The following is a 15,188-nucleotide window of genomic DNA, read 5'->3' on the forward strand; positions in this document are numbered from 1 at the left end:
GGTTGACCTATTATTGACTCATTTATTAATCGTGTTATATTGAGCCCTTAAATGGATTTGAGTCAAAATAATTATAACTAGAGTTGATTAAAAAGAACTAAAATGAATTCTAAAGATTCGGATTATGTAACGCTAGTCCTTGTGGGGAGACTTTAGAAATGAGACGGGAATTACTGATCATTTCAAAACTTTTCCTTTCCTTCTTAGTATATGAAAGGTTCAAAGTGTAAGATAAAAATCTACTCTATAAGTTAAAAGAGAGTTTGTAGTGGAAATTCTTAAATTAAAATAAAAGTCCTTTTACAAAATTACCCTTTCATACATTACATTAGGCCCGCCTAGGCTTCATGACCTCTTCCCTTGGGCCATGTTTGTCCTAACGCTTCGTCCTCCTGTTGTCCATGAGAAGGGGAGGGATATACATAAAAACAAAGTGAGTCGAATAATCAGTAAGTATTACTTAATACAGTCAAAATATACCAACATAGATTTTCAGTTATACATTCACATTCATCTACATATTTTACATAAGCATTCATTTCATTTAAAACATTACAAGGTGGGGTTTTCTTTAAAAATATTTTCCTTTCGTAAAACATTTCTCACACATTGTGCTTTCATTCATTGCTAAAGCATTCATTCATTCATTCATTCATTTTCTTCAATTTTCATTTGGCCGGTACACACTATTACGCCCCGTGTGTTGGGGTTAGTGGTCTTTTGGACCTGGATTCTGTCTGTGGCCATAGGTTGGGAATCCCTTTCAGTTAGAGGGTAGCACTGGGTGCACTGCTAGTACTACTTACCCGGCATTGCAATTTGCCCAGTCCTTTGGTACCCATTCATTCAGTCATGGCCGTTACGTATTTTCATACATTAAAACATTCATTTCCTTTCATTCATTTAGTCCATTCCTTTTCATTCTTTTCATCAATCCATTCATTTCATAAACATCGTTTAAAGGCATAAGCTTGAACCTCAACATTTAAAACATCTTTTAAAAGCATAAACATGAGCATTATCGTAAACATCCGTTCATGGCATCATTTAAAATCGTTTCATAGCATTGTTTAAAATACCTTTCATAGTGTAGTTAAAAATACACTTTCATCGTGTCACTTTCAATATCATTTAAAATCATTGTGCATAAACCTTAACATTTCATTTCATCATTTAAAATAAAGACGGTAGTTACTACATATAATATCTATTCACATGCATACAACTATTACTTTTGGGTGCATAAAGAGGGGCTGCCAAGGAAGGTCATACATATATATACTTTTAAACATTCATACTTAGCATAATTACATAAAACATCGTTTCATAAAGCATCATAAAGAGAAACATTTCATTTTCATTTTCATATAATTAGAAAACTCTAAAAGAGTATGAACATAATACTTATCTGGACTCTATGATATACTCATTTTATGCAGTCCATTCATGTGCGTGTCAGATGAAAACCTACATACATAACCTTACATTATTCTCTCTTCAAGTGCAAAAGTAACTAACTTAGAAAATACATAAACTTGTCTTTACTAGGACTTCCTTCACTTAGACACACTCCACCATCTTATTCCATCTTTTATGCTTTCTTTTATCACGTTTCTCAAAATTCTTCAAGTCCATATCTCGTGACCTACTTGAGGTCACCTTTCCAACAATAGCTTTCTACTCCATGTTTTTATCCTTTAAAGTGAACCTCTATGATTCACTTTAATGTTAAGACACACTAACACCTTCATGACACTCTTCCTATCAAACTCCCATCCCGATGCATAACTTGAACCAATCAAGTTATACATCTCAACCCTAGTCAAAACACACATCCCTTCCTTCATTCACGTACAACCTAACCAACATTTCACCTTAATCTTAACCAAGCATAATACACAACTTTAAACCAACCTCGAGAATTAAACATCGTGTATTCATGCTTAAGATAGATTATCCATTACATATGGTAAATATGTCCAGCACATGCGTCCAACCAAATTACACATGTACCCTACCCCTTTTATCACCTAAGATCAACATATAATCCACTAACGCCCGCTTGTGTAAACAACCTCCATACTCCAATACTAACCTCCAACTTAAACCCATACAACATGACACTTCATACAACTCGTCCAACTACTTAGCTTATCTCGACACTTCACACGACATATCCCCATTCACGGCAACAGATCGGTGAAATCCTTTAAGGAGACAAGAGACTCCACGACTGGGGTCCTCTTGGGGGGTAGGTTTGATGAAGGCGTTGAAGAAGGTAGCCTTGAGAATGTCGTCATCTTCCTTCTCCTTGAAGATGAACTTCGGCAGAATGGATGATGAGGCGAACGTCGAGCATTGCGTCCTCAGGAAAGAAGTAGTTCCCCAGTCAGGGGGAACTAGGATCTCTGGGCACTGGGACCCCCCGACCTCGCTCCTCCACCCCCTGTGGGGAGAAGGGGGTTTGGTCCCTCTGGCTTCACTTTAGGAAGCGCCCTCTCTGCTTCGGGATCACCCGGCCTCATTTCGAGGAGCCCTACCGCTTCGTCGTAACCCATCTTTGGTCGCTTCCCCCTATTGCTAGCTGCGGGAGGATTAGAGTGATGCTTCTAACCCCGAGGCGATGAGGGGTCGCTCAAGAAGTCTCGACCAAGCACGTATGAGCAGTCAGGAATGGTCAGGTAACTCCTGATGTTGACGTTGGACAACACCACGTTAGTCTCCGCATAGTGAGGGTGGGCCGATACCTAGGATAGCATTGTCGCTAGCTTGGCCTCCTTCTGGGACAGATTAGTGGACAAGCTCTTGGAGAAAAGGGATGTACAACCAGATGGCCCGAACAGGATACTCCTGATGGACCTCTTCTCCTTCGGGGTACTCCCATCCCGAGCCCGAGACGAAGAAGAACTTCCGAGACCAGTCCTTGATGTTCAAGTGGTGCAACTCAAGGCTAGCGATACGCCTTCCGGCCGTGCACACCTGGAAACTACACAGACTCCCATCGAGGCTAGTACGCGATTCCCCAACAGGAACTCCCGAGCCGCTAGGTCGAGGTACTCCTCAGGACAGGAGCTGAGCAGCCTCCAGTAGATAATGCAACTAACCACCAGGAGTCGCTAGGCGTTCGGATGGAGCTGTGCAAGGGCCAACCCTAGGAAGTTGAGAGCGTCACGAATGGGTTGGAAAAATGGGAGGCGAAGCCCGTTCGTGAACATGAGGGGGTAGAGTGCCACATGGGTCGCCATTCCATCAGAGTCCACGGTAGGTACTCGATGCCCTGGGACCTCTAGAATTGCCGATACAGGGATGTTGTATTTCACCTTGAATGCTCGGAGGTCATTAGGGGAGACCGACGACTCCCAACTCCTCCTAGCAAAGTACAGAGGCTTAGCGCTGGAAGAACTTTTTGGGGCCATGGTAACGGCTGAAGACGATGGTGAAAGTTAAGAAGAAGGGCATGGAAAGCTCAAGGAACAAGGGAGGATGCGACGGTGAAGAGTTCAGAGAAGGTAGAGGCAACAATGGTGGAAATGAGAAGGGAGGGGGCCTTATATAGCGTTGGTGTGCAACGAGGCTACGAAAATTGAGGCGTCACTGATGATGTAGGCGAGTGGCCTCGTGAAGCACAACCGATGCAAGTCTGCATAGACGTGGAAAGCCACGTCGGGCGCGTAGGGCGCACAGGCCAATGTGTAGCACGAGATGTGGGGAGACCTCCCCCCGATCAAATCAACCAACGGGAGTTGGAAGGCCACAGAAACCAAGGCGACGCCAACATTAATGACATGGGTAGGTGGCCTCGTGGAACCCAACCAGCGTGAATCCGTGCAGACATGGGAAGTCCATGTCGGGAGCATAGAGGGCACGGGCCAATGCACGACACAGAACATGGGGAGACACCCCCACCAAGTCTGGCAAATCTGCTGCACAACAAGGAGTTGGCAGGGACACATCGGCCCGAGTACGAAGGGACACATCCACAATCCCCTTCCCAAGTATCACCCCTAACCAGGTATATATACCCCCTCCCTCATGAGGGGAGGGGTTTAGACACTTTGATACATTGATTTCATAGTTCTCATAAGGAAATTGCACACTAACTTTGGCATCGGAGGTGTCCCCCACCAACCTGAGGTTCTCATTTTTTCATAGTTCCAGGTGGATGAATTGGGGCGCCGTGGAGTTGCTTGGGCTACGAAACAAAACATCAATACTCAGTTTCTCATATATGGATTGTTAAGATTATTTACCACTCAATGAAATATTTCCCTTGTCTTTTTTTTTTTTTTTTTTTTTTTTCTCTCTATATGGTTGTGTTAATACTTAATTCTGCTATAAATTCCCAAGATTGCTTGCGACTATAGTTTCCTTTTTATTTTATAGCCCTTGTAAACTTTAGTATCACTGATAAACTCTTTTTTTAGGTCATTACAAGTCGACAATAATATTGGATGAATAATTATTCTACAAGCACATGAGTTCAACCGAATGATCATACTTGAAGGTTAAAATGGTCTTGCTTCAGTTTTTCTTATATTTTTTCCTTTACTCTTTTATTATTTCTCTATTATTTTGTGCAAAATTTTATATTGATGAATAATACTTATTTATGATTATACTAATAACAGATATATCGAGAAACAAATAATAAATATATTGTAGTTCTGGATTTATAAATTGAGTGGCATTCAACTGTTTTCTTCCACTAAATTATATTTTGTTCTTTTTCTTTTAAAACCTTGGTTCTTGGTTCTTGGATTATTATTAACTCTATCCCTCCATGTCAACACCGATATGTTAAGAATTTTGAAGTCTTTACGGTTCTAGGTTTGGTTGTAAGAGCTTTATTAAAACTCGATGTCCCACACGTACACCCATATCCTTGTAGGTTCATATTAGGTCAAATTACATCACTTAATGAATGAATTATAGTGGGATATAAATACATCTAGATTTCATGATAGCCAGAAGTCTATTTAAGCACTAAGAGATTTAAGGGTTCTCACCTACAATATAGTTGTATCTCTAGCCATCGGGAGACACTCGAAGGTCAAATTGTTAAGGTGATCCTTTTCTCATAATCAAGTTAGATTCTCTATCAAACTATAATGAAGAAATGTACTTTATAACTGTTATTATTTAATATCGTAGATCATAGAAAATCGAATATCCGAACATTAGTGATTCATATTAAAATATCTAACATTGGTAGCCTTGGTGTTTTGTTTCAAGGAGTTTTGGAAGAGTACAAAGAAGAGTTGTGTGATGGACCCTTCCACTGTAAATGATGATTACTTCGAGGGAGCCAGCCTACAGAATGGTGATCAAGAACTAGAGAGAGAAAGAGAGAGAAGAAGAAGAGAATAAAAGAAATTGCACTTGAATACCAGAGTTGGCGTTAACCCCCAACTCATGGCTGCCTTTATACTAAAGTTGTGAGATGACAATGCACAGGAAGGATTAAACGACTGTGTTTAATCTCCTGAAACCAACGACTACTTCATTTATAACTCATTAAAGGAAAAACGACACCGTATACTAACTAACATAACTACCAGTACAATAAAAGCAACGACATCGTATTCATCAACGTCGTATCAACTAACAAAACTGTCGATCAATCTTTGTTCTTCTACACCTCATCACAGTACCCTTCCACTGCACTTCATCACTGCCCAGCCATTGCACTTCATCACTTTTCAGGCACATAACACACCCTCCCCCTCTAGACAACCTTGCCCAAAAGGTGAGGGAATTTCTCACGTAATTCCCAATAAGCTTCCCAAGTAGCTTCCTCGATAGTAGCCCACTTCCATTATATAAGAACCTCCACCAATGGCTTGTTATTGACTTTCCTGGTCCTTCAATGTAAAATGCACTCAAGTTCTGGGGCTAATTCACCATGAAAATTGACTGGTCGTAATGTAGACAGAAGACATATCAGTTGGCCTAGCTTCCTTTCCAAACATGAAACATTGGATGCAAACTAGAAGTCTGAGGAAAATCCAGCTTATATGCCACCTGACCAATCCTCTCAAGTATCTAAAATGGTTCATAGTACTTAAGAGATAGGAGATAGTTTCAAATTTCTCGTAACCATTAAGGACTGTTGCCTATAGGGCTATAACCTGAGAAACACCCAATCTCCCACCTGGAATTCTCTTTCAGTTCTTGACTTATCAGCTTGGTATTTCATCCTCTCTTGAGCAGCTTGCAAATTAAGCTTTAAAGTAGCCAACATCTCCTCTCTTGTTCTCAGCACCTCTTCTACTGCATGATTAACATATAAACCAGGGATATAAGATTGCAATTTAGTTGGAGCTATGCCATAAACCACTTTATAAGGGGGTTAACTTGGTAGAAGTGTAAAACGTGGTGTTCTACCACCATTCAACTAAGGTTAGTCAATGATCTGGGTTTGTCAGCTGTAAAGCATCTCAAAAAATGCTCAAGGCATTTATTCACTGCCTCAGTTTCGCTATCACTTTGGAGATGATAGGTAGATGAATAGGAGAGTGTGACTCCTTGTAATCTGAATAACTCCTTCCAAAAGGAACTAGTTAAAAGTAGCTCCTTTATCATAAACAATATTTTGACGCATAACATGCAATTTGAAGACATGGTCAAAAAACAATAAGGCCACTTTCTCTGCTGTAAAAATGTGTTTTAAAGGCATGAAATGAGAGTACTTTGACAACCTATCTACAACGACCATTACCACTAAATAACCCTTAGAAACTAGCAAGCCTTCCACAAAATCCATGGAAAAATCAGTCAAAATATTATAAGGTATTGTCAAAGGCTGTAACAATCTAGCAAGGTGGATGTTTTCTACTTTGTTTCTTTGACAAGTTTCACACTCTCGAATGAAGCTCTTCACATCCCTTTTAAAACTAGACCAATAAAAATCATATCTTGCCCTTTGTAAGGATTTATGAAATCTTGAATGACCAGCAGAGGGGCTGGAATGAATAAAATGCAACAACTTCAACTTCAACTTCAACTATGGATAATTTGGCACATAAATCTTGCCTTTTTTTTAATAACACCCCATGTTTCATAGTAAAAGAGGAATGTGAACGAGAACCCTCTGTCATCAATGCGAACTGTTGCTGAGTTACTGGATCTGTGACATAAGCTTGTTTAAGCTCTTCTAACCAGACTGGTGTAGGGTATGAAATGGCATACACTATAGCTTCATCTTCTTGGCAATCTTTTCGAGACAAGGCATCAACCACCTTATTCTCTATCCCTTTCTTATATACAAAGGAAAATTCATAGCCCAACAGCTTTGAGATCCATTTTTATTGAGCTGTTGTACCTACTTTTTGCTCCAACAAGTATTTCAAACTCAAATGATCAGTTCTTATTGTAAAAAATGATCCTAACAAGTAAGGTCTCCATTTTTTAAAGGCCAAAACCAATGCTAGCAACTCTTTCTCTTACGTGGAGAGTGTTAAATTATTTCCTTTTAAAGCTTGGCTTAAAAAAGTTATGGGTTTCTAATTTTGCATCAACACAGCACCCACCCCAACTCTACATGCATCACACTCCATCACAATTTTTTGAGTGAAATCTGGCGATGCTAACACAAGAGGAGTCACAATAGCTTTCTTCAACTCATTAAAGGCCATGGTAGCTTCCTCATTCCACAAAAAGCATCCTTTTTCAACAAGTCAGTGGGGCTACAATCTGGCCATAGTGTTTAATAAATTTTCTTTAATAACCAATTAAACCCAAAAAACCCCTCAAAACTTTAAGAGTTTTTGGAACTAGCCAATTAACCATTACTTCCAATTTCCTTGGGTTAACTCTTTCACCCTCCCTGGAAATCAATTGGCCCAAGTACTCAATCTCTTGACATGCAAATGACACTTAGACGTTTTAGCATATAACTCATTTTGCTTCAAAACTCCCAAAACAGTAGCTAAATGTGTCAAATGAGATTATAGGTCCTTGCTATACACTATAATATCATCAAAGAACACAATTACAAATTTTCTCTAGAATCATTTAAACACATTATTCATGAGAGCTTGAAAAGTTGATGGAGCGTTAGTGAGTCCAAATGGCATAACAAGGAACTCATAATGTCCCTCATGTGTTCTAAATACAGTTTTGTGTATGTCTTGAGGCCTCATCCTTATTTGATGATAACCTGACCTAAGATCAAGCTTTGAAAAAATAGTTGAGCCAAATAACTCATCCAAGAGTTCATCAACTACTGGAATGAGATACTTATCTTTAATGGTGGCCTCATTGAGCATTCTATTATCCATGCACATCCCCAAAAAACCATCTGCCTTTCTGACTAGCAACACAGGTGATGAGAATGGAGATTGACTTGGTCTACTAACCTAGTCTTAAGCAGTTCAGTCACTATGTTTTCAATCCACTTTTTGAAAATGTGGATATCTGTATGACCTCAAAGATACAAGAATAGACTCATCTTTTAAAATAATATGATGGTCTCGAGATCTATAGGGAGGAAAGCCCTTAGGGTCCTCAAAAACCCTTTCATATTTCTGCAACAACTCATCAATCTGAGGAGACATGACAGATTGTTTCTGAGCAGGCTCCACAGCCATCAACTAGAGCCAAAAGCCCTTTGATCCCACTTTAGAAATAGTGGCTAACTCTTTGTTATCAACCAACTCGGCAATTGGTGATGTTAACCCCTTAAGAATCACAGCTCTGGTGCCATAACAAAATTGCATGTGTAACTCAACAAAATTCCAAAGTATAGGCCCTAGTGATAGCAACCACTGCACTCCCATAACCACATCACACCCTCCCAAATTAAGGGTGAAGAAATCAGCAATAAAACTTATACCTTGCATCTATACTACCACAACAATAGTTCTGCTCAAACTCTGAACAACATCTCCATTGGCCACTCGAACCTGAATGGAATGATCTTTATTGATTGCCAAAGCACACTTCTCAGACACTGTAGTATCTACAAAATTATGGGTACTACCAGTGTCTATTAAAATGACTACCCTCTTTTTATTAATCTACCCACACAATCCTCATTGTCTTAGGATTTGGAGTCCCTCCAATAGCTTGTAAAGAAATCGAAGCAATATCACCAAACTGCATTGCTTCTTCATTATCCTCTACCTTATCTTGATTTTCAGCAATTTCATCATCAAGAATATACATTCCCTCTAAAAAATAAATCTTTGGTTTAGTACATTTGTGACCTTGATGCCACTTATCTTCACAAAAATAGCAAAGGCGTTTTCTTCTTCTTTCTTGCATTTGTGCTTCAGAGACTTTCTTATAAGGTAGTTTAGTATTAGGCAACACCTTAGGTGTCCCTAGTTTGGATCCTCCTGCAGATTGACCACCAAGATCATTAGAAGTGCCCCTCCAAGATCTTTTAGTCAACCACACATATTGTTCTTGTATCTTGGCCAACCCAAAGGCATCATTCAAGGTAGTGGGATTAAGCATCCTCGCTGGTAGTCTCACTTCATTCTTCAAGCCACTTAAAAAACAACTTAGCTTGTTTTTTTTTAGAAACCCCTTCAATTCTATTTGAAAACAACTCAAACTCTGCCTTATAAATAGTGACACAATTAACTTGCTTCAAACGTGTCAATGCCTCCATTGGATCATCATAAACTGATGATCGAAATCTCACTTGAACAACTTGTGTGAATTCTTCCCAAGAATGAAAGCACCTGCTTCATTAGCATTTTGAAACTAGATAAGGGCTTCCTCATACATGTGAAATGAAGCCAAAAAGATTCTTTGGCCAGGAGGAATTTGATCATACAAAACAAGTATTGGTTTTCCCTATATATCCATGCTGCAGGGTTCTTACCAAAAAAATCTTGGAAAGTCAAGGTTAATCCCTTTAGCAAGGGATCTGTCACCCATGTCTTGAGTTTGCACTTCACCCATTCCTTCATTATAATTACCATCTCTGCCTCCACGTTGACTGTCCTGATTGTTTCTTACATTATGTCCATTGCCCTTAGAATTGTTGTAAGAAATTCTTGATATTTGCTGCAAAAGCTCCGGGAATCTCTTCACTTGATTCACCCTGTCAAGTCTTGCAGCTTCTTGCTGTTGAAATAAGATGGAACTTGTATCCTCTATTTGTTTTTGTTGTGTTTCTTGCCGTTGTCTGACTTGGTTAAGTGCATCCACAATCTGTGCGTAAGATCTTGTACCTTCTGCCATTACTATTGACTCCTGATACCAACTATGATGGACCCTTCTGCTATAAATGATGACTGCTTTGAGGGAGTCAACCTCCAGAATGGTGATCAAGAACTAGAGAGAGAAAGAGTAAATGATAGAGAGAGAAGAAGAGGAGAAATTGCACTTGAATACCAGAGTTGGCCTCAACCCCAACTCATGTCTGCCTTTATACTGAATTTGCGAGATGACAATGCACATGAAGGATTAAACAACTGTGTTTCATCTTCTTAAACCAGGGACTACTTCATTTACAATTCATTAAAGGAAAAAGGACACCAAATACTAACTAACATAACTATTAGTACAATAAAAGCAAAGACACCGTATTCATCAATTCATTAGAAGTAAACGACACCGTATTCATCCACTACAACACAAATTGTCTTTTGTGATAGAGGAAACCATCACCTAAAATAACCAAAACATCACTAAAGATATTTGGTGATGGTTTGAAATCGTCACCACGACCGTCACCGAATGTGCATCACAGAAAATAATTGGTGATGATTTATTGTTGAATCGTCACTAAAAATATTTTTAGTGATGGTTGGAGGCATTCCGTTTGGTGTAATATTCGAACGTTCCCTTTTTTCGTGACAGTTGAGATATGTCACAGAAAGTTGCGTTCAGACGTCCAATCTAACGTTCAAATGTCATCCCGACCGATTGGCGTTCAAATGCTAGTTCGAATGTTAACGAAGAAGCATTCAAACGCAAGTGGTACATTCAGAGGTTTGTTCGAAGGTTAATCGTTTAAACATTCGAACATTTTGTTCGTTTGAGGGTGAGTACGTTCGAACGTTGAGTCAGATGTTCGAACGTTATGTTACAATTCTGTGTAATTACGTTCGATTGTGAACGAATGTTCGAACGTTTTTTATTTACATTGGAACGTATAGATCAGAAATACTAATTTCATAAAATTTAAAAACATACAAATTGTATCATATTACACACCATCAATTAACAATTAAAAATGTCTTATAAAGTTTCAAAATTAGATATTAAAATAAGTTATATACACTGATAAAATTGATAAAATTCCTTTCTTCTTCTTTCCTCACCCATCGTGACTCTGTTGTAACGACATAACACGCTTCATTTGCACCATCATCTTCTGCTGCACTTGCTCTTGGACTTCACTGCATATTCTTTTATCATGGTCTCTCTGTTGGTCCTGCAAACACATCTCTAAATGAGATTGTCGCTCTAATAGAGACTCTAGCTCTTGCTGTCCGACCTCATATACTCATTCTCCCACCGTAAAGCTTCTAAATCTTTGGCAAGATTATTAATTTGTGAAATCAATTAGGTTGAGAATGATGAACATCTATGCTTAAAAGATCATCCCAAACCTCTTGTAGTACTAGACTACGGCCCTAGCATTTAAGTGAATATGTTTGTCACTAGGAGATGATTCCCCAGAAGTTGACTGCATCTCCATCATTTTCTCCTGCAATTTGAAAGAAAGCACACAATATGTAATGTATTAAAAGAAATACAAATAAAAAATAAATTATTCACATGTTGAATTCATCCTAATAAGTGAATTAGGTTAAAAATATGATATGCTAATCTTGGTGAAAAAAATGTACTGTCAAAGTAAACTCACTAGCACACGACTTCGAATGTACTTCTTAATCTCATTCGAAACATCTCGCCATGAGCGCACATAAAATAGAGTATAAGCTCGGACTACTGTGCCAATATAGGAGGAAAGTGCTACTACACTATCATCCACTCTTCCAGTGGAATTATCAGGAATGGTGATCTTGAATTTTTCGTGCCTTCTATTTTTCTCAAGAGAGATGCCACATGTATAGCCACGACCACAACGAGTAGATGCATCCACCATATGATAATAGTATAATTATAGTTATATAGTTATCGAGACAAAAGTATTAATCATATAATTAATCATCAATGACATTTCCTTACTGGTAGGTGTCGACTGACTGTTGTTCTCTTGCGTGTTAACTTGATCTCAAGAGCAGATTCTTTAGGTGGGTAGTCCTCAATAGGTTCACAACTTGGACTTGGCAGAGGAGGCATATTTCTTCGTTGTCGTTTTGGCGACTTCCTTGAAAATGATTAATTATATCAAAGAAAATTAGTTAGAATAAATTATAAAAAGTATAATATTCTATAGAAACCTATATGAATAAAATATTTAGTACTTTTAGTCTTCATCTTCAAATGTATTTTCTATGCTTATTTCAGAATCTCCCTCAATAACATCTTCGTCATCAACATCAACCTCTTTTTCGTCCTCCTTATCCACTTCCTCTTCGGATTCTGATTTGTTTTCTTCTTCTGACTCTTCTTTTCCTTCTTCCTCACTTATTTGAATTGAATGATCATTTAATACAGACAGGTCGAGATGGACGGGTGGGACGTCATCTCTACACAATGGGAGCAACTCGAGTGCACCGAGATCAACAAACAAGTTAATACCCCTCCATCTTCTTGATAGGCCTCTATAATCAAAATGTCATTTTTCATTTTCACTATTCTCATAATCTACACTAATTCCTGCTTCATATATATTTCGAGGGACAAATTTTTGTACGAAATGCCAAGTTATTTCCCCACTATCTTCATCAGCGCCTTTTCATCGGATCAATCAAGTAATAGACTTGGGTAGTTTGACAAGCTAATACGAATGGATCATTTTCGTACCATTTAGATGTAGTATTGACACTTGTAAAGTGATTATCCCCATGTATCGAAACCCAACCACCGCCTAGATCCTACCAATCACATTTAAAGACATGTTACAGATCCACCCAGATATTTCAATCCGATAATATCACGTATGACACCATAATAGTCAATATCATCTATTCCATGACTCCCCTCAACCAACACACCAGAGTTTTGAGTCTTTCTATTACGTTCACAGTCTAGAGTATGGAATCTATAACCTCGAATCGTGCATGCAGTATATCAAAATGCTCTATTTGAGGGACTATGAGCCAATGCATACAATTCAATCCCTTGGCAACTTGAGGCATTGTCGTCAACTTCATCCATAAACATCTCAGCTCTAATGTCACCCAACATCTCCTCCATCTCATCTTGCTCATAAGCACCATGCATGTGCCACAAATAATTCGGATGACCGAATAATACATTCGCTGATTGTTCATATGACTCACCATGCAGTACCCATTGGGTATACCCCAAATCCATACGGTTCACAAATATATGACTTTCAACTTCATCCAACCCTATCGTGCACAACTTTTTACACTTTCAACATGGACACTTAATGTAACCACGACTATCAGTAGAGGCCTAAGCAAAATCAATGAAGGTTCTTACTCCACGTGCATAGGGTACGTAATCATTTCCAAGTCTATCGCCTAGACGCATTCAACTTTTGTCCATTTTTAAAAACATCTATATATTAGTAACACTTACATAGAAAATTCACATGCATGTCATGCTTCAATTCTCATTGTTTTTTTGATAAGGTATTTGGTCATATCCCATTCGAGATTATATTATCCATATTGCACAAATCTCGTCACTCTACTACTTTCCACGTTAGTAGAAATTTCGGCAGCACTTCCCCATAGTTCTCTAAATATACATGTTCACATAGAGGGATTGTGACCCTACGAATAGTATACCCGAAGAATAGTACAGGAAGACACAGAAATTTCGTATTAAACGTGGAAAGTAGAAGTAACAAAAATGTTCAATACAGATAATATAATCTCAAACTGTCCACACTGGACAATTTAGGAATTAGTAGACACATAAATGTACACTAATTTCCAAACAGATCTAAGATTATTTATGCAATGTCACATAATATCTATCAAAAAACACTACAAACAATATCCTCATGTTGTTTGAATTAACAATGTCAAACAAATAGTAATGTTATATTGTTAAACTAGAGAGAGAGAGGGAAGAATATATTCACAAGTTTCTTATCATGAGTAGATAATGAGGAAGAATGATATTGAAAAAATGTCTAAATTTTAGTCTAATTACTTAAGTGTCACAAACTCTCTGGCCTTGACAACTTCAAGGCCGGAGAGACTTTGATAGTCAAGCAATTTGACAGATACTTTTTCAAGATCATTCTTCCTCGTTGTCTACAAGACATGAAGCTTGTTCACATATTCTTTCATATCTCTCTAGTTTAACAATATAACACTACTAATTGTTTCACATTGTTAATTTATAAAATAAAATAAAAATTAATAGTTATGGAATTGAAACTTTAGATTTTTCAACAAGCAACAAAGTTTTTATAGCGATCTTGGATTGGTTGGGGCTATCCTATGCGAAATACTATAATGATTGATCTCGGATTATTATTCCTAAATTATAATTTTAATTATTATTATATATTTTAGGACATTGTTAATTGATACGTATGTAATTTTAATTGTTATTATATAATTGTTATTATATAATTTTAAAGTTTATTATATAATTTGGAATGTTATTATTCCTAAATTATAATTTTAATTGTTATTATATATCTTAGGACATTGTTAATTGATACTTATGTAATTTTAATTGTTATTATAATTGTTATTATATAATTTTAAAGGTTATTATATAATTTTTATTTTTATTATTCCTAAATTATAATTTTAATTGTTATACTTAATTGAGTGAGTTATTTATTTAAATAGACAATAAGTATATAATTTCTAATTAAGCATTTATTTTATCCTTATTTATTTACTCTCTATTTTATTTTAAATAAGTATATTTATTTATTCTCATCTTCTTATTTGGTGGGTTCAAGACTTCTTTCTTGAAGAGTATTTTACTTTCTTTATATATATATAAATATATATATATTTAATAATATAATGGTTTAAAACCTCACAATGATAGGAATATTTAATAAGTTATTATTAATTATAGTTATTATATGTATATTATACTTTATATATAGTTAAGTTATTTACTTATAATTTGCATAATATCCAACATATTTATAA

The sequence above is a fragment of the Juglans regia genome, chromosome 2 (genome assembly GCF_001411555.2).
Source record: "Juglans regia cultivar Chandler chromosome 2, Walnut 2.0, whole genome shotgun sequence".
Taxonomy (NCBI): domain Eukaryota; kingdom Viridiplantae; phylum Streptophyta; class Magnoliopsida; order Fagales; family Juglandaceae; genus Juglans; species Juglans regia.